Source organism: Indicator indicator, chromosome 7 (genome assembly GCF_027791375.1).
Source record: "Indicator indicator isolate 239-I01 chromosome 7, UM_Iind_1.1, whole genome shotgun sequence".
Classification (NCBI taxonomy): Eukaryota; Metazoa; Chordata; class Aves; order Piciformes; family Indicatoridae; genus Indicator; species Indicator indicator.
In genome coordinates, this window is record NC_072016.1 from 34,610,495 (window position 1) to 34,634,187 (window position 23,693).

Below are 23,693 nucleotides of genomic sequence, written 5' to 3' on the forward strand. Positions count from 1 at the left end.
CCAGTGTGTGTTAAATACTCATTCAATTCCATGCTCTTATGAGTTCCTTCCTTCATCTACATCTCCATGTCTTTTGTCTCTTCTTTTTTTTTTTTAAGCAGAAAATATTTAAAATGTCATCATGTGCACAGTTTGAATGCTTGCTTTATCAGAGTTGAAGTTTCTGAAGGCAGGACATCCTTAAATTAGAATCATAGCACCACAGACTGGTTTGGATTGGAAGGGACCTTTCAAAGTCATCTAAGTCCAAACCTCTGCAGTCAGCAGGGACATCTGCAACCAGAGCAGGTTGCTCACAGCCCCAACCAACCTGACCTGCAATGGTTCCAGGGATGGGACATCTCCCACCTCTCTGTGCATACTGGGCCAGGCTCTCACCACTCTCAGTGTCAAACGTTTCTTCCTTCTCTCCAGTCAGAATTTCCCTCTTAGAGTTCAAACCCTCACCCCTTGTCATGTCAAAACAGGCCCTGCTCAAAAGTCTGTCCCCAGATATCTGCTCATCCCCTTTAGGCACTGCAAGACCACCAGAAGGTCTCCCTGGAGCCTTCTGTTCTCCAGGCTGAGCAACCTAAACTCTCTCATACCTCACAGCAGAGGGCTTCCAGCCCTTCCATCATTGCTAACCCCTCTCCAACAGGTCCATGCCTCTGCTGTGCTGAGGACTCCAGAGCTGGCCCCAGCACTGCAAGTGCAATCTCAGCAGGGTGGAGCAGAGGGGAAGAATCCCCTCCCTCCACGTGCTGCTTCCTGGGATCAGCCCAGGAAATGGTTTGATTTATTGGGCTGTGAACTCAGGTTGCCAGCTCATGTCCAGCTGTTCCCCCACCGTTATCTTATCAGCAACTCAGTGACTTCCCAAATCCAAGTCATTATCAGAAACGTCTCTGCAGTTAACTTACCTCAAAACTGATGTCCAACAGCAGAATGTTGTTGAGTTTTAAGTAAAAATAACTGATGCAGCTGCTTTTTAAAACCCAAGCTCATCCCAGTTCCTCTGAGGACCTGGTTCAGCACATTTGAGCAGTGTGAATGCATGGCTGGTTCTTCCCATTAAGCCTGTGCTCCTCACCATGGCTGGAGATTTCTTCAATATTTCAGGTGGTGAAATCCCTCCAGACCCTGTCTTCCTGAAGGAGGAGGCTAGATGTGAGGGCAAGGAGCAGAGTGATGCAAACTCCAGTAACCTCCTTACAGCAAATCTGAACTTTCCAGTTCAAGTGGAAGGATGATTGCTGAGACTGGTAATGTTTTGTCCTTCTTCCTATACATCAGCCCTGAATTATGCAGCAGGACTTTCAGGAATCTCAGTGCCTGGAATGGGTAAGGGTGGCCAGGGACCAATTACTGTTCAACCATGGGCTGTAATGGCCTCTTTATATTCAGCTTTTTACAGACCAGTACCATGACTGGTTTGCACAGGCCAAAACCATTAGTCTGTGACAGAAAAATTGTTCCAGAAAAGTTTTAGGTATGTGCAGGAGAACTGTCCCTCTAACAGCTTCTGTTTTGTCATAGGGCAGGGCTGGGCTGGCCACCAGTTGAGCACCAGAGGCTGTCCATAAAGCCCTCTGCATTCCCATAGGGAAGAGAAAGGGAAGAAGGGAGAGAAACTGATGGGGTGGGAAAGAAACTCCACCAGCTGGGATGGAAAGAAGAACAATCCCATGGAACAGAGACACAGAGACACAAAGCAGTATGAAACCCAACTCTTAATATCAATGATGGCACCATTGGCACCACTGATGCTGGGGGTAGGCACTGGGCAAGGCCCAGACTGGCCTCAGCAGCAGATGGGAACCAGATTCAGGAGCTGGAGTTTGGAACTGGGTTGGGGAACACAAGGATAGGAATGAAAAGGAAAGGGACAAAGTCCTCCTGGGAGAGCAGTGAGGGGAAAAAGAGGCTCCTTGGTACTCCCTCAGCTTCCTCCTGCAGATGCCATCCATGGGCTGCAATCCCTTGTTGGGCAGTTGAGGGTCCCCTGTCCTGGCCACTCCTCTCTGCAGCTGCAGCCCAGGATGGGGCACAAGCTGTGGCAGTGTCCTTGGTGTGGCCAGGAGCAAGTCTCAGGCAGAGCCTTTGTGCAGCTCAGTCCTTGGCAGAACTCTCTGCATCAGCTTGTCCCTGCTAGAAGCAGCCCCTGGCTGAGCAGCCCTGCCCTGAACTTCATCAAGTGGCTTCCTGAGCAGAGTCTGAGCTGGGAAGTCCCAGCCCTGAGCAGAGCCAGCTCTGCTCCAGCTCACACCAGGATGTATGTGGATGGGAATGTGCCAACTCAAAGCAGCCCAGATGATGCTTACTGCTCATCACTTCTTGTCAAAGACTGCTACTCTGAGTCATTTGAATGCTTCAAATCACACCTTTTGTAATTTGTATTCCACTGTATTTATACATTTTTTATCATTTCTACCTCAGTTTGAACATTAAAATCCCAGTTGGAAAGGACCTCTGGAGAGCATCCAGTCCAGCCCCCTTGCTCAAGCAGTGTCACCCACATCAGGTTGCCCACGCTGACAATGTCCAGATGTTCACATATGGAAAAATGATTTAATTCAGTAGATATTGGTTTGGAAAAAATTCCCAGATGGAGAGTTGAGTGTTTGACACCACAGAATAGAACCTGCCTCATCTCTGCAATCTCCTCAGGTAAGATGAGATACCTTCAGTGAAATGTTCACATTGAAAACTATTTTATGGGTATATTAAAACCCTTCTGGATGTTGTAAATTTTTATATCTTATTAGTTGCAACTAGTTAACTGCTCGCACTTGAAACAGGCTGAGCATTCTGCAAAATATAGGGAATATCATCTTAGATATGGAAGCTATCTGTGGTGGGATGTCTGTAGGGGACTCCACCTGAGCTACGAGGAGTGCTACAAGTGTTAACCTGTTTGAGACCAAAGCAATTAGTGAATGTAGGACCTCTGCATGTGATGTCCTGCTCTGAGCTAGAGCAGAAGTGATTCTGGTCAGTGCTGGGACTTCCCAGCTCAGTCTCTGCTCAGGGAGGCATTTTCTGAAGTTCAGGGCAGGTTTGCACAGCCAGGGGCTGCTTCTAGCAAGGAGAAGCTGCTAAAGAGAATGACTACCAAGTGTAGACACAGGACAAATAGTCTATCTTCTATCAAAGTCATAGGCAGTCAGAAAAAATATCCATTCCAGGTGTAGGATCTTTCAGCCATTCTGCTGAAAGAATTCCTAACACAATATTTTTTTAATATTCATTAAATTAGAACATTATCTTCTAATATTTCATAACCCAGTTTCTCTTTCCTTGCCATTGTGCTCCCAAAGACCTCTTTCAGTGGTCCTTTCTTGCTGCTAATTACAGATCTCTAATCAGATGAGAGTTCCCTGTTGTTGGAAGCACAGCTCTGGTGATGAAAGGATAGAAGGCTTTGAAGTGAAATAAACAGTGAAAATATGAGCATGAGGAACATAAATGAGATCCCATAGGATAGGAGAAATTACTGTCACTTTAGATCTTCAACTCTTGAAGTCCTGTGTGTTGTGTGATCAGCATTACAGTGCCAAAATCCCAGCATGGTGGGGTTGGAAGTGACCTCTGGAGAGCATCCAGTCCAAAACTCTGTGCTAAAGCAGGGACAGCCACTGCAGCTTGCCCAGGATCACAATGGCCAGGTGGGTTTGGAATCTCTCCAGAGAAGGAAACTCTCTGGGCAGCCTGCTCCAGGGCTCCAGCAAACCACCATCAAAGAATTTTCTCCTTCTGTTCAGATGGAACTTCCCAGGTTCCGGTTTGTTCCCCTTGCCTCTTGTCCTGTCACTGGGCACCACTGACAAGAGTCTGGCCACATCCTCTTGCCCCCACAGGCCCTTTCGCTCTTGCTGAGCATTGAGAAGATTCCTTCTCAGGCTGCTCTTCTCCAGGCTCAACAGCCCCAGGTCTCTCAGCCTTTTGTTCCCACAGAGATGCTCCAGGCCTCTCAACTTCTTTGGAACCTCTTCAGTAGCTTCCTGTCCCTCTGGAACTGGGGAGCCCAGAGCTGCATCCAGCAGTCCAAATGTACCTTCACTGAGGCAGAGTAGAGGGAGAGGAGAACCTCCCTTGACCTGCTGGCCACATTCTTCTTCATGCATCTAGGAGACTGTTGACCTTCTAGGCCATGAGGGCACATTTTCTTCTTAGCAGTGAGAAGAAGATTTCATTTGAGTCTTAGGTGCAGGATAACAGGTCAAAGTGGACCATTACAGATGCTGGTAGGCATCACAGCAGTTGGACATCTCAAGTGGTGTGAGTCTGGGCATGTCCTCACACAGGTTATGTGAAATAGAATCTTGGTCCATGGCCTGGTTTGTGTGTAGCTGCTGATTCTTGCACAGCTGATTCTCCTTTTCCTTTTCCTTTTCCTTTTCCTTTTCCTTTTCCTTTTCCTTTTCCTTTTCCTTTTCCTTTTCCTTTTCCTTTTCCTTTTCCTTTTCCTTTTCCTTTTCCTTTTCCTTTTCCTTTTCCTTTTCCTTTTCCTTTTCCTTTTCCTTTTCCTTTTCCTTTCCCTTTCCCTTTCCCTTTCCCTTTCCCTTTCCCTTTCCCTTTCCCTTTCCCCTTCCCTTTCCCTTTCCCTTTCCCTTTCCCTTTCCCTTTCCCCTTTCCTTTCCCCTTTCCTTTCCCCTTTCCTTTCCCCTTTCCTTTCCCCTTTCCTTTCCCCTTTCCTTTCCCCTTTCCTTTCCCCTTTCCTTTTCCCTTTCCTTTTCCCTTTCCCTTTCCCTTTCCCTTTCCCTTTCCCTTTCCCTTTCCCTTTCCCTTTCCCTTTCCCTTTCCCCTTTCCCTTTCCCTTTCCCTTTCCCTTTCCCTTTCCCTTTCCCTTTCCCTTTCCCTTTCCCTTTCCCTTTCCCTTTCCCCTTTCCCTTTCCCTTTCCCTTTCCCTTTCCCTTTCCCCTTTCCCTTTCCCTTTCCCCTTTCCCTTTCCCTTTCCCCTTTCCCTTTCCCTTTCCCCTTTCCCCTTTCCCTTTCCCCTTTCCTTTCCCCTTTCCTTTTCCTTTTCCCTTTCCTTTTCCCTTTCATTTCCTTTCCTTTCCTTTTTCTCTTTTCTTTGCTTTTCTTTTCTTCTCTTTTCCAATTTTTTCTTATACTTTATTTTATTTTATTTTATTCTATTCTACTTTATTTTACTTTATTTTATTTTATTCTCATTTGTTTTTATGCAGAGAAACTTTTCTGCTCTGATGCCTTGTAGATATTAAGAGCTTCATTTGCATTTGGGGCCATTCAGTATCACCAGAGTTTGAGACAGTCTCAGAGAAGCTATGTGTGAAACTTTGACTCAAAGCTAAAATAAATGTGCATAAAAAACATGGGCATTTTGAAACCCACCATAATTTAGAGCATATTGTGTGACTGGATTGCAACCTAATCCATCATCTTTTTTCTCCCCCCTACTTGTCAGAAAAGGTCACACCAGGCAGTAAACAATCAACGTCTCAAACCAAGAAGTTCAACCAGTTTTTCATGAGCTGTGAAGGTTAAATGAGGCACTTGCTAAGATCTATTGAGTCATCCAAGCTTTACATATTTTATAGTATGCTTAGTGGCACACTCATTACCATTACCATTAATGGGTTATGATTAATCAAAAGAACATGGTTTAGATCCTACACGTGGAAATCCTCTCATTCATCTCATCTTCTGGGGATTATCCTGAAGGAACTGCCCTGTGGATGATCTTCCTGTAGGCTGGAGTTGGTAAGTTAGGAGCAGCTCTGCCCTACTTCACAGACCGAGAAAGAAAAAGGTAATATTGGTGTGTAACATCACAGCAGGTGGCTTTGCACGAAGGGTTGGTAAAGTTATTCTTTGTGGTGTGACTCTTAGAAACATCAGCCTGGAGAAGAGAAGGCTCTGGCAAGACCCTAGAGCAGCCTTCCAGTACCTGAAGGGGGCTAGAGGAGAGCTGGGGAGGGACTTTTTACAAGGGCTTTTACTGATAGGATGAGAGGCAATGGCTTTGAGCTGGGAGATCTAGACTGGATATTAGGAAGAAATTCTTTAGAGTAAGGTTTAGTGCTGACCTGGCAGTGCTGGGTTAGTGATTGGAGTTGGTGATCTTAAAGGTCTCTTCCAACCAAAATGATTCTTGCAAAGGGCCATAAGGAGGCTTGGATGTTTGCTGTATGAGATGGCAGATAGAGGTGTTGCTGTAGTATTCAGAGCATTCCCTATTAGATCCTTTTGTCAAATGCAGAGTTTGGTGGGAATTGGGAAAGCAATTGGGAACTGGTGACTCATCCTTCTCTGGACAAAGAGCGAAGTCATGGTGCAAGGAGAATGGCTCTGTGAGAGGCAGATGACAGGTCTGTGAGCAGCATCTGTCCCTAGCTGCCAACATCTCCTGCCTTTCTGAGATCCACCAGCCTCCAGCATTTCCCAGACTGGGATTTTAGCAGGGGAAAAAAAAAAAGTTCAAGGACTGCTTTGCCTGGGGAGAGAGGCAAACAGACAGCAGCTCAGCAGTTCCTGCCTCTCAGGGAGGAGATGGCTCTTGGTCATCCCACCCTGCGCTGAGCATGGGCTTTGAGTACCCAGAGGGGTGCTGGCTATGGCCAGTTCCCCACAAATGTCAGCGTGGTGGTACTCAAGAGATGTAAAAGTGACATGTTGTCATGTGGGCAGAGTGGGCAGCTGAGAGAGAGGGGACAGCTACAGAGAAGTCAAAAAGTGCTGCATCTCAGCTTCTCTGAGGAGCAGCTTTAGTGTCTGTGTTTGATAGATACCACCCAAGAATGCTGTAGGATGCATTTCTGTCAGCTCTACAGTGTGAAGGTGCTGGAGATGCCTGAGTCAAGCACTGCACTGCCAAAGCAGGTCCCCTGCCCTCCTTGGGCTGCAAGCTGCCTTGCAACTATTTATCAACACAACAGGACCTATGGAGGGCAAGAGGATGGGAGCTGCTTTGGGATGGTTCTTTGGGGGGATTGAGAGATAGGGTATGAGGACGGGTTTTGGAGGTGGTTTTTGTTAGGCTGGGTTTTTTTTTTGGTTTGGGGATTTTTTTTAATTTGGATTGGGTTGTTGTTTGGTTTTGGGGTTTTTTTGTGGGGGGCTTCTTGGTTGGTATTGGTTGTTTTTCTATGGTTTAGGGTTTTTTTTTGTTGTTGTTGGGTTTGTTATCTTTGTGTTTTGTTTTTGGTTGGTTGGTTGCTTGCTTGATTTGGTTTTGGTTTTGTTTTTCTTGGGTTTTTTGTGGGTTTTTTTTTGATGTTTTTTTCTGCGTTTGAGGGGGTTTTTTTCTTGTGTTTGAATTTGGTTTTTTTTTGGTTGGGTTTGGGGGGTTTGGTTGGGTTTGGGGTTGGGCCTTTTTTTGCTGGGGTTAGGGTTTTGGGTTATTTAGGCTTTTGTTTGGTTTTTGTTGTTGGATTTTTTTTTTTTTTGTTGTTTTTAAAGAGAGAGAAGCAATTTAGCAAGAAGATAGAGAATGAGTGGGAAGACAGAAAGTTCATCTATCAGCATTGGCTCTGATGTAAGACAATGGCCTTAAATGAGTTTCACAAGTTGCTAAATTTGCTGATCCCATTTTTCAGTAAGGAAGAAATATTGATTAATAACATTTGGATTCATAAATAACCACTGAAGCTATTAAAGTTTGATATGAACTTAAAAGGAAGAGTCCATGCTGGTGATAATCCTATGTTGTTTCAGCAGCATGAGCAGTCTTTGAACTGCTGTTGGAACTACAGAATTGTTTTGGGTGGAAGAGATCTTTAAGATCATCAAGTCCAGCCTTTAACCCAGCACTGCTAGGTCACCACTAAACCATGTCCCTCAGCACCACATCTACACAGCTTTTTGATACTTCCAGGGATGGAGAATCCACCACTGCTCCATGGACAGCCTGGGTCAGGCCTTGACAACCCTTTGAGGGGGAAGAAATTGCTCCTTATGTCCAGCCTAAACCTCTCTTGGGGCAAATTGAGACCATTTTTTCTTCTCTTATCACTTGTTCCTTGGGAGAAGAGACCACCCCCCCACCTTGGGTCCAAACTCCTTTCAGGGAATTGTAGAGAGTCAGAAGGTCTCCCCTAAACCTCCTTTTCTCCAGGCTGAACAACTGCAGTTCCCTCTGCTCCTCACCAGACCTGTTCTCCAGACCCTTCACCAGCTTTCTTGCCCTTCCCTGGACACTCTTCAGCACCTCAATGTCCTTCTTGGAGTGAGGACTCAAAACCAAACTCAGGATTTGAGGTGTGGCCACACCAGTGCTGAGTGTTAATGTCATGCAACATCCCAGTCCTTAAACCCGTGAGTAGCTGCTTCCTCATTACTCAGATTTTTCACTGTGATAAAAATCAGGGTTTTTCTTTGCCAGCTGGCAAAAGGTTCTGGTTGATGTCCTTGCTGGTATAGGAGCCAGAACGTTTTGCAAGCCAGGATGGATGCAGCAAGCTGGTCTAGTAGAAGGTGTCCCTGCCTGTTGGCAAGGGAGTTGGAACTAGATAGTGTTGAAGGTCCCTTCCAACCAAAACCATTCCATGATTCTCTGGCTGCTGAAAATGAAGTCAGTGAATATTTTTCCACATGCAGATACTGTGACTTGGCTATGGGCTGAAAACACTCAATTTTGGGACTTATCTGTGGTTTGGGCATTTTTTAAATTTATTGTTTCATTTTTTTTTTTCTCTTTAAGTTTGCAGTGGTTAAGAAGGTGGCTGAGCAGGCATTAGGAGATGTGGATGACTTTATTGTAATATTATTTTGTATATTGTAATACACTTGTATTACTATATTGTAATATTATTGTGGGTGACTATGGTAATATTATTCTGCTGCCAAGGTCAGCAACATGAATCTCAGCACAGAGTCACAGATTGCATTGGGTTGGAAGGGACCCTCAGAGGTCATCTTGTCTCTGCAGTCTGCAGGGACACCTCCAGTGAGATCAGGCTGCCCAGAGCCACATCAAGTCTGTTCTTGAATGTCTCCAGGAACAGGGCCTCAACCACATCCCTGGGAAACCTCTTCCAGTATTTCACCACTCTTATTATGAAGAACTTCCTCTTAATGCCCAACCTAAATCTGCCCTGCTCCAGTTTCAAACCATTGCCCCTTCTACTATCACCACAGGCCCTTCTAAACAGTCCCTCTGCAGCCTTCCTGTAGGTCCCCTTCAGATGTTGAAATGTAGCGATAAGGTCTTCCCAGAGCCTTCTCTTCTCCAGGATGAATAGCCCCCACTGTCCCAGCCTGTCTTCATATCAGAGGTCCTCCAGCCTTCTGATCGCCTTTGTGGCCTCCTCTGGACCCACTCCTGCAGAATCCCACAGCTGGACACAGCACTCCAGGTGAGGTCTCACTAGAGCAGAGCAGAGTGGCAGAATCCCCTCTCTCCATCTGCTGGCCAGGCTGCTTTTGGTGCAGCCCAGGATGCCATTTGCCTTTTGGGCTGCAAAATGCAAAAGGCATTGCTGGCTCATGTCCTGCTTCTCATCCACCAGCACCCCCAAGTTCTTTTCTGCAGTGTTGCTCTCAATTTCATCACTCCCAGCCTGGATTCTGTCTCAGAGAGGTTATATATATGTAGGTGATTTTCATCCTATCCTCTGTGTGCCTCTCCACCCCAACAGCTTTCCTGTGTTGCTGCATTCTCAGAGGAGATAAACATGTGCTGAAGTCCTTGCAGAATGGAGCCTTGAAAGGGAAACAAAACCAAACCAGGAATTGCCACCATCCTTCCTGTTTAGAAAGAACTGATACTGAATGCTCTCTGCTGAGTCAGAAATACCTCCCTGGACCAGCCATAGGCACTTGGCATCCTGGGTTGCATCAAAAGCAGCATGGTCAGCAGGTGCAGAGAGGTGATTCTGTCACTCTGCTGTGCTCTGGTGAGACCTCACTGCAGTGCTGTGTCCAGCTCTGGGGCCCCCAGCACACCAAGGACATGAACCTGCTGGAGTGGGTCCAGAGGAGGGCCACAGATGATCAGAGGGCCACAGATGATCAGAGTGCTGGAGCACCTCCTCTATGAGGACAGGCTGGGAGAGTTTGGGCTGTTCAGTCTGGAAAAGAGAAGGCTTCAGGGAGACCTTACAGCAGCATTTCAGTATCTGAAGGGTGCCTACAAGGAGGCTAGGGAGGGATTGTTTAGAGGGGCTGTGGGGATAGGACCAGGGACAAAGGTTTGCCTCTGGAGTAGGGTAGATTTAGTCTGGACATTACGAAGAAATTCCTCAAGATGAGAGGTGAAATGCAGGAAGAGGTTTCCCAGGGATGTGGTGGAGGCCCCACCGCTGGAGACATTCAAATCAGGCTTGATGTGGCCCTGAGGAACCTCATCTAGTCTCAGATGTCCCTGCTGATTGCAGGGGGCTTGGACAAGTTGACCTTTGAGGGTCCCTTCCGACCCAATGCATTCTGTGATTCCGTGACCAGGCCTTGGCTCTGCACTATCTAGTTTGTCCTGCTCAGAATCAGAATATCATTTGGGGGACTTCAAGGTGAAATTGAAGTGATCATGCTCAGAACAAAAATGCAGAACCTTCCCTTTTGAGAATGTCCATCACAAGGGCTGGAGGTATTGTTTATGTAGTAAATTCCTCACCCTCTCTTTAGACTAGAGGAAACAAAAAACCTCTGCTGCTTCAAATCCCAAGCTGCTGGTGTGTCATACCAACCAACAACAGCCCCAGAAAAACAAGGACAAGAATAATTCCCAGCAGAAGCTCCACTACTGAAGCAGGAGCTCCAAGGAAGCCCTTAGAGGTTTGGTTTTATTCTGCTTTATGAGGCAGGAGAACAGGCAAGGAGATGAAGAATGCTGGCTGAAAAGTCTCTAAAATAAATGATACAGATTTGTTCTCTCGATCTAAACTCTGGGCAGCTGGGTAGGGTTGGCCATAGAGTGGAAAACCAATGTGGGGAGGGACCTGCGAGTCCCAGGGAGCCTGTGGATGTGTCCTCGATGTTCATTGCACCTAACGGGGGACATGGGATGTGCACCAGCATGATGGGATGTGCACCAGCATGATGGGATATACACCAGTATGATGGGAGGCCCCTGACTCCCAGTGAGGCTGGTCCCAAGGGTGGAAGTACCATCAGCTCCCATCTTGGGCATAGAATCATAGAATTGTTTTGGTTGGGAAAGACCTCTAAGGTTCAACGTCAGACCTGATGTGTCCCTGGACACTCTGCTCTAGGTGGAGGTTTCCCTACTCAGTGTAGGAGGGTTGGTCAAGATGACCTTTGAGGGTCCCTTCCAACCCAATGCAATCTGGGAATCATTGAGTCCAACCATCAACCCAGCACCACCATGGCCATTAAACCATGTCCAGAAGAGACCATGGGTGTCTTCCAACCCAATGCAATCTGTGAATCATTGAGTCCAACCATCAACCCAACACCACCATGGCCATTAAACCATGTCCACACAGTTCTTGAACAACTAAATGATTCTCTATCAAGATACAGTTTGCTGTTATCCTTTCTGGCACAGATTTTGTTCAAAGGTTGGTGGAGTCACCATCCCTGGAGGTATTCAAGAAAGGAGTAGATGTGGCATTTTGGGACATGTTTTAGTGGTTATGGAGGTGTTGGGCAGAAGGCTGGACTTGATTTTAGAGGTCTTTTCCAACCTTAATTGTTCTGTGATTAGCAACAACCAAATTTAAATAGTCAGGCAGCAATAATGCAAAGTTAGATGTAATGAATTAATTTAGCAAACCCCTGTCTATGGTGTCCATAGTTTCACCATCCAAATCCTTTATCCTGTTGTAAACTGCAATGCTGGGCAACTTCTGCATGTGGTGTCACCAAAATTCAAGCCCTTGTTAGGTGATTTCACTAGGGAAAAACTTGTGACTTGATATTTGAGTCCTCCTTGTTTAGGAAATATTTGAATGTCAAAAGAAAGGCAACCAAGTTGGTGAAGGGTCTGGAGAACAGGTCTGGTGAGGAGCAGCTGAGGGAACTGGGGTTGTTCAATCTGGAGAAAAGGAGACTGAGGGGAGACCTTCTGGCTCTCTACAACTCTGAAAGGAGGTTGGAGCCAGGTGGGAGTCTATCAGTTCTCCTAGGGAACAAGTCATAAGACAAAAGGAAACAATCTGAAGTACCCCAGGGGAGATTCAAGCTGGACATGAGGAACAATTTCTTCCCCTAGAGGGTTGTCAAGACCTGCCCAGGGAAGAGGCTGCCCAGGGCAGTGGTGGAGTCCCCATCCCTGGAGAGGTTTCAAAGCCACACAGATGTGGTGCTGAGGGCCATGGTTTAGTGGTGACCTGGCAGTGCTGGGCTAATGGTTGGACCTCATGATCTTGGAGGTCTTTTCCAACCTGAATAAATGTACGATTCTCTAATATTGACCCCTTCAGACAAAAGAAACAGGAGGTGTTTCATGTATTTGGAAGTGTATGGCCAACAGATGTAAATTCTGAAGGAGAGGCTCATATCTGACCTTTCAGGCTGTCTCTCATCTCCTTGCAGACAAGGATTTTCCTTTTTTGCCTCTTGTCAGACACATGCAGCTGCAGTCCATCCAACCCTGCCCTCCTGTTGCATCTGATGAAAGAGCATCTGGTCTTGAGTATCCAAGGGATATCCAGCACCTGCCACTGAGCTTCTTCTCCACCACATCATCAATGGGAAAAAAAAAATTAAAATGACTTTATCCTTAAAAGTAGAAAGGAAGAAGGCTCAGAGGGTGATGTGCAGCTGATGGAAAACTTTGATAGGTCCCATAATGCCATCACTGTGCTGAGATGCAGTTATGGATTCATTAAGTCCTTCTGTCTTCATTCCAAAATGATCACTTTGCATTGCTGGGTGGCAGATCCTCCATGTCCTGTTGTGCAATCCATCTTCCCTTAGCTCACCTTCCAGGGCTGTCTGACTGCTGAAGGTGAAAAGATCTGAGGGCTTTCTGCTGTCATGAAGCTTGAAGGGGGCAGATTTAGACTGGAGATTAGGAAGAAATTCTTGACAGTGAGGGTGGGAGACATTGGAGCAGGTTGCTCAGGGAGATTGTGGATGTGCCCTCCCTGGAGGTGATCAAGGCCAGGCTGGATGAGGTCTTGAGCAACCTGAGCTTTGTGGGAGGTGTCCCTGCTCATGGCAGGGTGGTTAGAACTAGATGATGTTTAAGGTCCCTTCCAACCCAAACCATTCTATGAATCTATGACAAGATCTGAGGTTTGTGAACATGAATTTTCTGCTGGCATGAGGGAATCATCTGCTGGAACACCCATTGCTGTGAATCAGGAAGGGATTTACTGTGAACACAATTCCTTCTGGGAGTGAGCTTGCACTACCAGCAGCTAATTAACTAATACAGCAGCCTTGATTTCCATAACAAATCTCCAGTGTTTCTGCCAAAAATGAGTCACCTCTTCAGCTCTGCAGACAGAATTGCCTACAGTTAGCTCAACAAATCTCTGCTTAGTCACCTGAATCTGTCTTGCAGGGATAGTCATTTCCCATGCCCTGAGAGAAATGAAAGTGACAGATATTTAACCTCTCTGAATAAAAAGAGATTTTTCTTCTTTCTAGGCAACCCAGAATGCCTATGGATTGAGGCTTGAGAAAACTGGTCTAGAAGTAGGTGTCCTTGCCCATGGCAGGGGGTGCTGCAACTAGGTGGTGTTGAAGGTCTCTTATAACCCAAACCATTCTATGATTCTGTGAATGATTGCTGGCATGGAATGGTGGAGTTCCCATCCCTGAAGGGATTTCAAAGCTATGGATGTGTGGTGCTGAGGTTAATGGTTGGACTTGATAATCAAAAGGTGGTGGTTTTAAGTGCCACAGAATCCTCTCTGAGCAGTTGGACCAGGGCAAGGTGATCCAAACCCTTCTAAAGCAGTCTCATATTAAGCAAGTTAATTTCTGTAAGAGAGCTGAAATACTAAGGAGCAAGTCTCAGGCAGAGCCTTTGTGCAGCCCAGCCCTTGGCAGAACTCTCCCCATCAGCTTCTCCCTGCTAGAAGCAGCCCCTGGCTGTGCAGCCCTACCCTGAACTTCATCAAGTGGCTCCCTGAGCAGAGTCTGAGCTGGGAAGTCCCAGCCCTGACCAGAGCCAGCTCTGCTCCAGCTCACACCAGGATGTCATCTCAGAAGACACTGTGGAAACCTTTGCTCTTTGTTATCCCTTCTTGCTCCTGGCTCTAGTCACTTCTGAAAGTGGCAAAAAAAAAAAAAAAAAAAAATCCCTTTTTCTTTCCTGCAGCAGTGGTCAGGCATTAAAATAAGCTCCCCAGGGAGGTGGTGGAGTCACCATGCCCAGAGGTGTTCATGAAGAATGTGAACATTTCACTCGAGGACATAGTTTAATGGTGCTCTTAGGGTGATGCTTTGACTCAATCTTAGAGGTCTTTTCCAACCCAAACAATTCTGGGGCTGCTTACTTGCTGCACCTGCTAATTGTGTGAGGAATTATTCATAGTATGTGCCTGGCAAGATTCATGCAGGCTTCCATGGGAAACTGTAGATCTTCAGGGACTTGCCTCCTTTATATTCACAAGCTCACTTTCCATAAATATCTTATTTTCTAACTATACTTTCCTGCTCTGAGCTAGAAACACATTTCTCATGCAGAAAACTTGTTTTCTTTTACTTTTTGGCAATTGCAATGTAAAGTGTCACAGAATGGTTTAGGTTGGAAGGGACCTTCAAGATCATCCAGTTCCAACCCCCCTGCCATGGGGTTCCACTAGACCAGGGTGCTCAAGATCCTGTCCAACCTGACCTTGAGGGCTAGCAGAACAGTAACAGTGTCCTGGGGTTAATAGGGCTTAGACTGCTGCTTGTCTTCTCACCTCTCAACACTTTGAACTCTCATCATCAGTCATCCTCGCTGCGTTCCTCCCCTGAAAAGGCAAAATATGGTGGCTTTGTGGGTCTCTCTGTACCTGACCTTCTGGGTCTTTGCTTCTTCATTCTTTTGCTTTATGATTCTTGGATGAAGCTGAAGTGTGGTTAAAGCAGAATGCCTCCTGTGCTGTGCCCTCCTCAATTTAGGGATCATCAGTGGGTGTAGGTGTTTGCACAACCTGCAGTCTCACCCCAGCTGGGTGCCACTGATAGGAGTCTGGCTCCATCTTCTCACCCCCCACAGGTCCTTTAGCTCTTGCTGAGCATTGATCAGATCCCCTCTCAGGCTGCTCTTCTCCAGGCTCAACAGCCCCAGGGCTCTCAGCCTTTCCTCCTCACAGAGATGCTCCAGGACACTCAGCATCTTTGAAGCCTCCCCTAGACTCTCTCCAGTAGTTCCCTGTGTCTCTTGAACTGGAGACCCCAGAATTGGGCCCAGCACTCCAGATGTGGCCTCATTGGGACAGAGCAGAGGGGGAGAAGAACTTTCCTTGACCTGCTGGTCACACTCTTCTGAATGCCTCCCAGAAGCCTCTTGGCCTTCTTGGCCAGGAGGGCACATTGCTGGCTGATAGTGAACTTGTCCCCCAGCACTCCCAGGTCCTTGTCTGCAGAGCCACACACAATGTGAAATGTCACACAGGCCATCAAGTTTCTGTGTAAACAGTGGTCCAGGAGCCTGTGACCAAGCCCTGCAGCTCAAGTCAGCCAAGAGCTGAGGCAGGAAGTGTCTGGTGGGTAATTTCTGTAAGTGCAGCTTTTGTCAGAACTGCAGAGCAAAGAGAAAAACATATTTTTAGGACTTCAGTGGCTGCATCTTGAGCTGATGCATCCTGTCAGATCAGATCTCTCATGTCAAGCTACAATCTGACTTCAGATGTCACAACCCAGCACATCAGCTGCAAATCTGCCAAGCTTGGTCTTCGTGTGAATGCTCTTCAAGGAGGATGCTTATTGGAAGAGCTTTTATTTTTGGATCCACTCCTCATAGACTGTTTCAGACCAGCTACTACTTCTAAAAGCTTTCCTGGATGAGGATAAGTGTGGTGTGTTTATATCTCCATGGTGCAAGACTGTTTCAAGTACAAGAGTAATGTTTGATGCCTTTCAGGTCTTGTTTATCTCCAGTTGTCATTTCCTGCTGGCCTCAGGTTTTTTGGTCACTCACTGTGTCACCTCTTCAAGGCAGAGTTCACTCTGGTGGGACAGGCTGGCTTGCAAAGTTCTGCAGGTATGAAAATCAGGTTTTATTTTAGGTAAAAGCATTTGGCAAATCCTTTTTACAGCCTATCTTTAGTGTGGGTAAACTCACAGCTTACAATCCATGGAGGCTGCTTTTACCACACCAGGACCTGTCCCAAAGCTCCTCTTGAAGCTGAGCTGTGTGTTAGTTCTGTAGATAATGCACTGGGGCAAGCTGACGCCAGGGAGAAATGCTGATTTGGCAAGCAGAGAGAGCTGACTGGCAGAACGTTTTTACTCTGCTGTACACAGCTGGAGGATGTGTTGGCCATGTCTTGATGCAGAAATGTCTCCTCCTGACTGCATGGGAAGGTCTGCAGGGAGAGTTGGGCTCTGTGGTTATCTGGGCCCTGCTTTGGAGAGATAGAGCTTATCTCTGGTCTTCTATTAGCTTTGTGATGTGCATTCATATAACAGAATCATAGAATGGTTTGGGATGGAAGGGACCTTAAAGATCATCTAGTTCCAGCCCCCCTGCCAAGGGAAGGGACATCTTCTGCTAGACCAGGTTGCTAAATGCCATTACTGCATGGAATAAAAATATATTAACTCAACTTGAATGACAGAGCAGGTTGGTGCTGCCACTTTGTTTTGGTTCTTACAGATGGTAAAATAACGATTCCCTACTAATTGTGTGTGCATGTTGTCCTGCTGTGAGCTGGAGCAGAGCTGACTCTGGCCAGGGCTGGGACTTCCCAGCTCAGACTCTGCTCAGGGAGCCACTTGATGAATTTCAGGGCAGGGCTGCACAGCCAAGAGATGCTTCTAAGAGCAGGGAGAAGCTGATGGGGAGAGGTCCTGCCGAGGGCTGAGCTGCACAAAGGTTATGCCTGAGACTTTCTCCTGGCCACACCAAGGACACTGCCACAGCTTGTGCCACACCTTGGGCTGCAGCTGCAGGGAGGAGTGGCCAGGACAGGGGACACTCAATTGCTCTGCAAGGGGTTGCAGCCTATGGGTGGCATCTGCAGGAGAAAGCTGAGGGATCAGCAGGGCCAAGCCTCTTCTCCACTGGCCTCTGTCCCAGAAGAATCTGTCCCTTCTGCCTTCCATCCCCATCCCTGTGTTCCTGAATCCAGTTCCAGAAGCCAGCTCCTGAATCTGGTTCCTACCTGCAGCCGACCAAGTCTAGGACTTGCCCAGTGCAGCTTGGTCCCTCACATCTGGCTGATGCAGCCTGGCTTATCTCATCTTTTTGAACAACAACAACAAAAAGTAAGCCTAATTTCATCCCTGGGAATCATAGTCATGAGGTGGAAAAAAGGGAGGCTATTTCTGCAGGATGTATTTTCGTAGTGCTGCTGACTATAGATCTCTGCTGTCCCACTTCTGTCACCAAGGATCAGACCATTCCAGAGGTGAAAATATCTTCAAAAACCATTTTCTCCTTACACTTTATACTTGTGGCTGTGCCCAGTGCCAAGTCCATAATGTGTTCCAGTTATGTCACCAGGCCAGAGATCAGAGCTTGGGTGCATGATAGAACAATGATGTCCCCTTTGTCAAGCACCAACATCCGCCCTAGGAGAAAACATTAAGTTGGTTGCAAGTAGCACTTTTTACAACCTATTTCCTGCACAGTTAATTAACCTTCAAAACCAGAGGCTGAATGATGTATTTTGCTTGGCAGAAGTAGACTTTAAGGACCATGATTTAATTAAGATGACTAAAGGGAGGTGGTTGGCAGAAGAAGGTGTTTGCATCTGCATCTTCTGACCAGCTTTGGGCATGCAGAGTTTAACAGGAGTAAATAATTGTATTGGGCACCTGCTTAGCACATCACTTCTCCAGCCCTGCTTCTAGGAATTAAAACCATCAACTTTATGCTTTACTCTATATATATATATTTTTTTTTTTCAATAGATTATTGATGGCACCTTCTAAAATGAAATTGCATCCCATTTGTCGTAAGGCAATTGAAAAGTTTCACTCTATTAAGGTTTGATTGCTGGAGGGGACAGTAGCTGCTTGTTTGAGCTCCATGATACATCCCACAGGGCAGAGAAATTTGCTGAAAACGTGGAAAATTTAGCTCTCAATAAACATATTCAATTGCTACAACTCGTTCAGGATCGTAGCTCACTTGCACTCTAATGTTATTACCTTTAATGTGCTGGAGGTAGTGGTGGTGCCTCCTGCACCTGTCCTCTGGGTGCTGAAAAGGTACATCAGGAGGACAATGTTTATTTAAGCTGCTTAATATCTCTCAATCAGCAGCGTGGGATGTTGTTGTGAGAGCAACACTTCTTATTGCAGCTCTGTGTTGCAATATCCACAGGGCAGGAAAGATTAAATCTTCCTGAAGCCTGTTTAAACCTTGTCAAGGGTCTGGGCTGGCGACCAGGAGAGTGCCAGGGGCTCTCCACGAAGCCCTCTGCCTTCCCAAAGCAAAGAGAAATAGAGCAATGCCATGGAATAGTCAGAGACATGAACCAGCATGAAACCCAAGCCCTGATGGCAATGAGGGCACCATTGGCACCATGATGCTGGGGGCAGGCACTGGGCAAGTCCTAGACTGGACACAGCAGCAGATGGGTACTGATTCAGGAATACAGGGATGGGGGTGGAAGGTTGAAGGGACAGAGTCCTCCTGGGACAGCAGCCAATGGAGAAGGGGCTTGGCCCTGGTGATCCCTCAGGTCTCCCTTGAAGATGCCATCTATGGGCTGCAATCCCTTGTTGGGCAGCTGAGGGTCCCCTCTTCTGGCCACTCCTCCCTGCAGCTGCATCCAAGGTGAGGCACAAGCTGTGGCAGTGTCTTTGGTGTGCCTGGGAGAGCTCAGGCAGAGCCTCTGTGCAGCTCAGCCCTTGGCAGGAACTTTCCTCATCAGCTTCTCCCTGCTAGAAGCAGCCCCTGGCTGTGCAGCCCTGCCTTGAACTTCAGCAAGTGGCTCCCTGAGCAGAGTCTGAGCTGGGAAGTCCCAGTCCTGACCAGAGCCAGCTCACAGCAGGCCTGAGCCCTTCCTAGCCCAATGCAGCAAATCATAACCTTTTTGCCATGAGTGTTGCTTCTGATGATCAATTCCCTGCTTATTTGTGACCATTTGCCAGGCATAAATTTCTCTCCCTGTTCCTCTTTAACATCCAATTGGGACTCAGCAGTTGAGGCAGAGACAGCTGCTGGTGGTTAAGACATGTGCTCATGGTTACTTTCTCCTTGCAGGAGCAACCCACTTCCCAACCCTCTCCTTTTGTGGAATTATGAACCTCAAATGTCCTCTTGACACACCTGTGGAGACCCAGTGGGAAGCTGGATGTGGGCTGTTGGCTGCATGAACCATCATCATCTGCCTGGTGAGAGATGTTCCTTCAGGGAGGTGAGGAGTCCCTGTAGCTAAGAGCCTGCTCTCAGACAGGAAAAAACGACTCTTTAATAGAAAAGTGAGGCTCAAACTTAACCTTCTTGCCAGCCTAGCTGTTGAGTTTGCTAGAGAGTTTGCTTCAATGAGCAAACTGGCTGAACTAAAATCAAAACTCTTTCTTTTGAGCTAAATATGAGGAAGAAATGTTTGACACTGAGGGTGATGAGAGCCTGACCCAGGTTGCCCAGAGAGGTGGGAGATGCCAACCTCATGAGGTTCAACAAGACAAAGTGCAGGGTCCTGTATCTGGGTCAAGGCAATCCCAAGCACTGATACAGGCTGGGCAGTGACTGGCTGGAAAGCAGCCCTGAGGAGAGGGACTTGGGGGTGCTGGTGGACGAGAAGCTCAACATGAGCTGTCAATGTGCACTTGCAGCCCAGAAAGCCAACCAGAGCCTGGGCTGCATCAAGAGAAGTGTGGCCAGCAGGGCAAGGGAGGTGATTCTCCCCCTCTACTCAGCTCTGGTGAGACCCCACCTGGAGTACTGTGCCCAGTTCTGGAGACCCTAGTACAAGAGGGATATGGACATGCTGGAAGGTGTCCAGAGAAGGGCCACCAGGATGATCAGAGGGCTGGAGCTCCTCTCCTATGGAGACAGACTGAGAGAGTTGGGGCTGTTCAGTCTGGAGAAGAGAAGGCTCCGAGGTGACCTTCTTGTGGCCTTCCAGTATCTGAAGGGGGCTACAAGAAAGCTGGGGAGAGACTTTTTAGGATATCAGGTAGCAACAGGACTAGGGGGAATGGAATAAAGCTGGAAGTGGGGAGATTCAGGCTGGAAGTGAGGAAGAAGTTCTTCCCCATGAGAGTGGTGAGAGCCTGGAATGGGTTGTCCAGGGAGGTGGTTGAGGCCCCATCCCTGGAGGTGTTTAAGGCCAGGCTGGATGAGGCTCTGGCCAGCCTGATCTAGTGTGAGGTGTCCCTGCCCATGGCAGGGGGGTTGGAACTGGCTGATCCTTGAGGTCCCTTCCAACCCTGACTGATTCTATGATTCTATGATTCTATGCTCCATCCCTGGAGCCATTGCAGCTCAGGTTGTTTGGGGTTGTGAGTATTCTTCTCTATTTGCAGATGTTCCTCCTGTCTGCATGTGGGTCAGACTGGATGAGCTTTAAAGGTCTCTGCCAACCTCTAAAACATTTTGTGATTTTATTAAAAAAAAAAAAAAGAATTTTTTTTAAGTCAAAAATGAGAGAAATAAGTTTGAAATGAATAAATTTGGTTAACATGGGATTTTTTTCCCCTTCAAAACTAGGGGAAAGGCAGTGCAGAATCTGATTTTTATTAAAAGGTGAGTGGATTAATATTATTAGTAATGAAAATTCAGCTAAAGAAATGTATATTTATACTGATACAAATAAGGAAGTACTTGTGGAACTGCAATGGCTTATCACACCAGAGAAGTGGATGGTGCATGGTGGGTCAGTGCTGCACCTCTTTCATCATCTCCTGTCTAAGATTTTGATTTCTGAATGAGTCACAATTTAAGGCATAAAACACAAACTGTGGAATAAAATAGCCAGTGACCCCATATGACAAATAGCTGTGTTATTTCTCCTGCTGCAAAAAAGGGCATCTCCAGGATGCCAGGCAGATGGGGAAAGATGCTGCTTGCATGGCTGAGGTAGGCTTTAGGTTCATATTTCAGACTCTGTTCTCTCCTGGTTTGCATTTGTGGGTCTCAAAGTCCCCATTTGGGGCCATGTGTTGAGTTGCAACAACCACACGCAATGTTCCAGGCTTAGGGCAGAGTGGGTGGAAAGCTGCTTGGTGGAGAAAGACTTGGGGGTGTTGATTGATGATTGGTGGAAGGTGAGCCAGTATGTGCCCAGGTGGCCAAGAAGGCCAACAGCATCCTGGCTTGCATGAGGCCAGAAGGTATAGGGATGTGATTGTCCCCTGTACTCAGCACTGATGAGGCCACACTTTGAATCCTGGGTTCAGTTTTGGGGCCCCTCACTCCAAGAAGGACATTGAGGTGCTGGAGCATGTTCAGAGAAGGGCAGCAAAGCTGGTGAAGGACCTTGAACACAAGTCCATCGAGAAGCAGCTGAGAGAACTGTGGGGCTGACTAGCCTTCAGAAGAGTAGGCTGTGTGGAGACCTCATCACCCCCAACAACTCCCAGAAAAGAGGTTGGAGTGAGGTGGGTGTCACTCTATTCTCACAGGGAACAAGTGATAGGATGAGAAGAAATGGCCTCAAGTTTTGCCAAGGGAGGTTCAGGTTGGATATTATGAAAAATTCCTTTCCAGAAAGAATTCTCAAACATTGGAAGAGGTTACCCAGGGAGGTGGTGAAGGCAGCATCCTCAGAGGGGCTTAAAAGCTGCATGGATGTGGTGCTGAGGGACATGGTTTAGTGGTGGTGGTGGGATTGTGAGCTCTAGGCAAGTGGTTGAGTTTGGTGATCTCAAAGGTCTCTTCCAACCTCAATAGTTCTATGATTCTATGATTTCTGCTGCTTCCCAGCACTGCTTCTTCCTCTTTCAGGTGTGCAGTGGAAGCAGGGGTGTTCTCATCTTCAGGAAATAAAATCATCTCTTAGCTACCCACAGGCATGCCCAGCATTGATTCAGAGGGTGGTTTCTCTTCACTCTTTGGTTTGTATCTTCCTTTTCATGCAAACAAAGCAACAGCAAGCCCAGGAGTAAAAAATGCTGTGAGGAAGCCAAAACAAACATCACTCACTTGAACCCAGCCTAAAGTTGAGCTTCAAAAAGCCCAGAGTTAAAACCCCACTGGATTTTTGGTGTTCAAAGGAAGAAGATTTCCCTTTATAGTGGCTTAAATCCTGTTGGCAATATTGAAAGTTTCAATCTTCCACCAGTTGATTTGAGTCCTGGTCTCCAGTGTGAGAGAAGAGCTTTCCTCGGTCAGGTTTCAAGTAAAAAGAATCAAATGCAACTTGAGACATTTCCCAAGTTTAAAATTAAGTTATTTTTCTCCTTTCATTTTTTTTTCCTTTTTAACAAAATCAAATCAAATTTATTTCTCTTTCTGTTTTGGGTGGTTTGGGCTTTTTTTTTTTTTTTTTTTTTGGTGTTTTTTTGTTTTTTTTTTTTTTTGCTTCTGGGCTGCTGATGGTGACCACAAGTGCTCAGAAGAGATGTCCCTCTGACTGTGACCCAGAGGGAGCTTCTTCCATACAGCTCTGCACCCCACAGGTAACCAGTCCCAGGTCATTTTCTTCTTGTCCCTTGCTGGAAGAGAGTTCACACTGCTGTGTTTCCATGGCACTAAGCACAGCACAGCCCTGGGCTTCCTTGGAGCAACCCTAATGCAGATAAGATGCTTCATGGAGAGGAGCTGCAGCACAGCTCTGCTCTGCTGAGCTTCCAGAGGTCAGGGATTCCCCCAAGGATCCTTCAACAGCAGAATAAATTAGACCAGCCTTGAAGCTGTTGTAACTCATGCTCAGGCTGGCTGAGAGTACCCATGAGACCTGGGGACTGGGAGCATCTCCAGTGTGCTCTGCAAGGAGAGCCCAGTCTCAGGACATGCTCTCTGCTTTCCAACTTTGGATGAGTGTAAGAAAGAAGATGTAAAACAGAATCATAGACACACAAACTGGCTGGTATGGGAAGGGACCTTTAAAGGTCCTCCTGTCCAAACCCCTGCAGTCAGCAGGGATATCTGCAACAAGAGCAGGTTGCTCAGAGCTCCAAACAACCTGACCTGCAGTGGGTTCAGGGATGTGGCATCTTCCACCTCTCTGGGAAACCTAGGCCAGGCTCTCACCACCCTCAGTGTCAAACATTTCTCCTTTTCTCCATTCTGAATCTCCCTCTTTTAGTTTAAAACCATCACCCCTTGATCATCAAATCTAACCATTAGTTCAGCACTGCCAAGTCACCACTAAACCATGTCTCTCAGCACCACATTTCCACTGCTTTGAAACCTCTTCCAGGCCTTGACAACCCTTTGGGGAAAGAAATTTTTCCTTATGTCCAACCTAAACCTCCCTGGGACACCTTGAGTCTGTTTCCTCTTGTCCTATCACTTTTTCCTAGGCAGAAGAATCTGATCACCACCTGGCTCCAACCTCCTTTCAAGGAGCTGTAGAGAGCCAAAAGGTTTTCCCTTAGCCTCCTCTTCTCCAGATTGAACAACCCCATTTCCTTCAGCTGCTCCTCACCAGACCTGTTCTCCAGACCCTTCACCAGCTTTGTTGCCCTTCACTGGACCTGCTTCAGCCTCTCAGTGTCCTTCTTGGAGTGAATGGCTCAAAACTGAACCCAGGATTCAAGGTGTGACCTCACCAGTGTGGCTG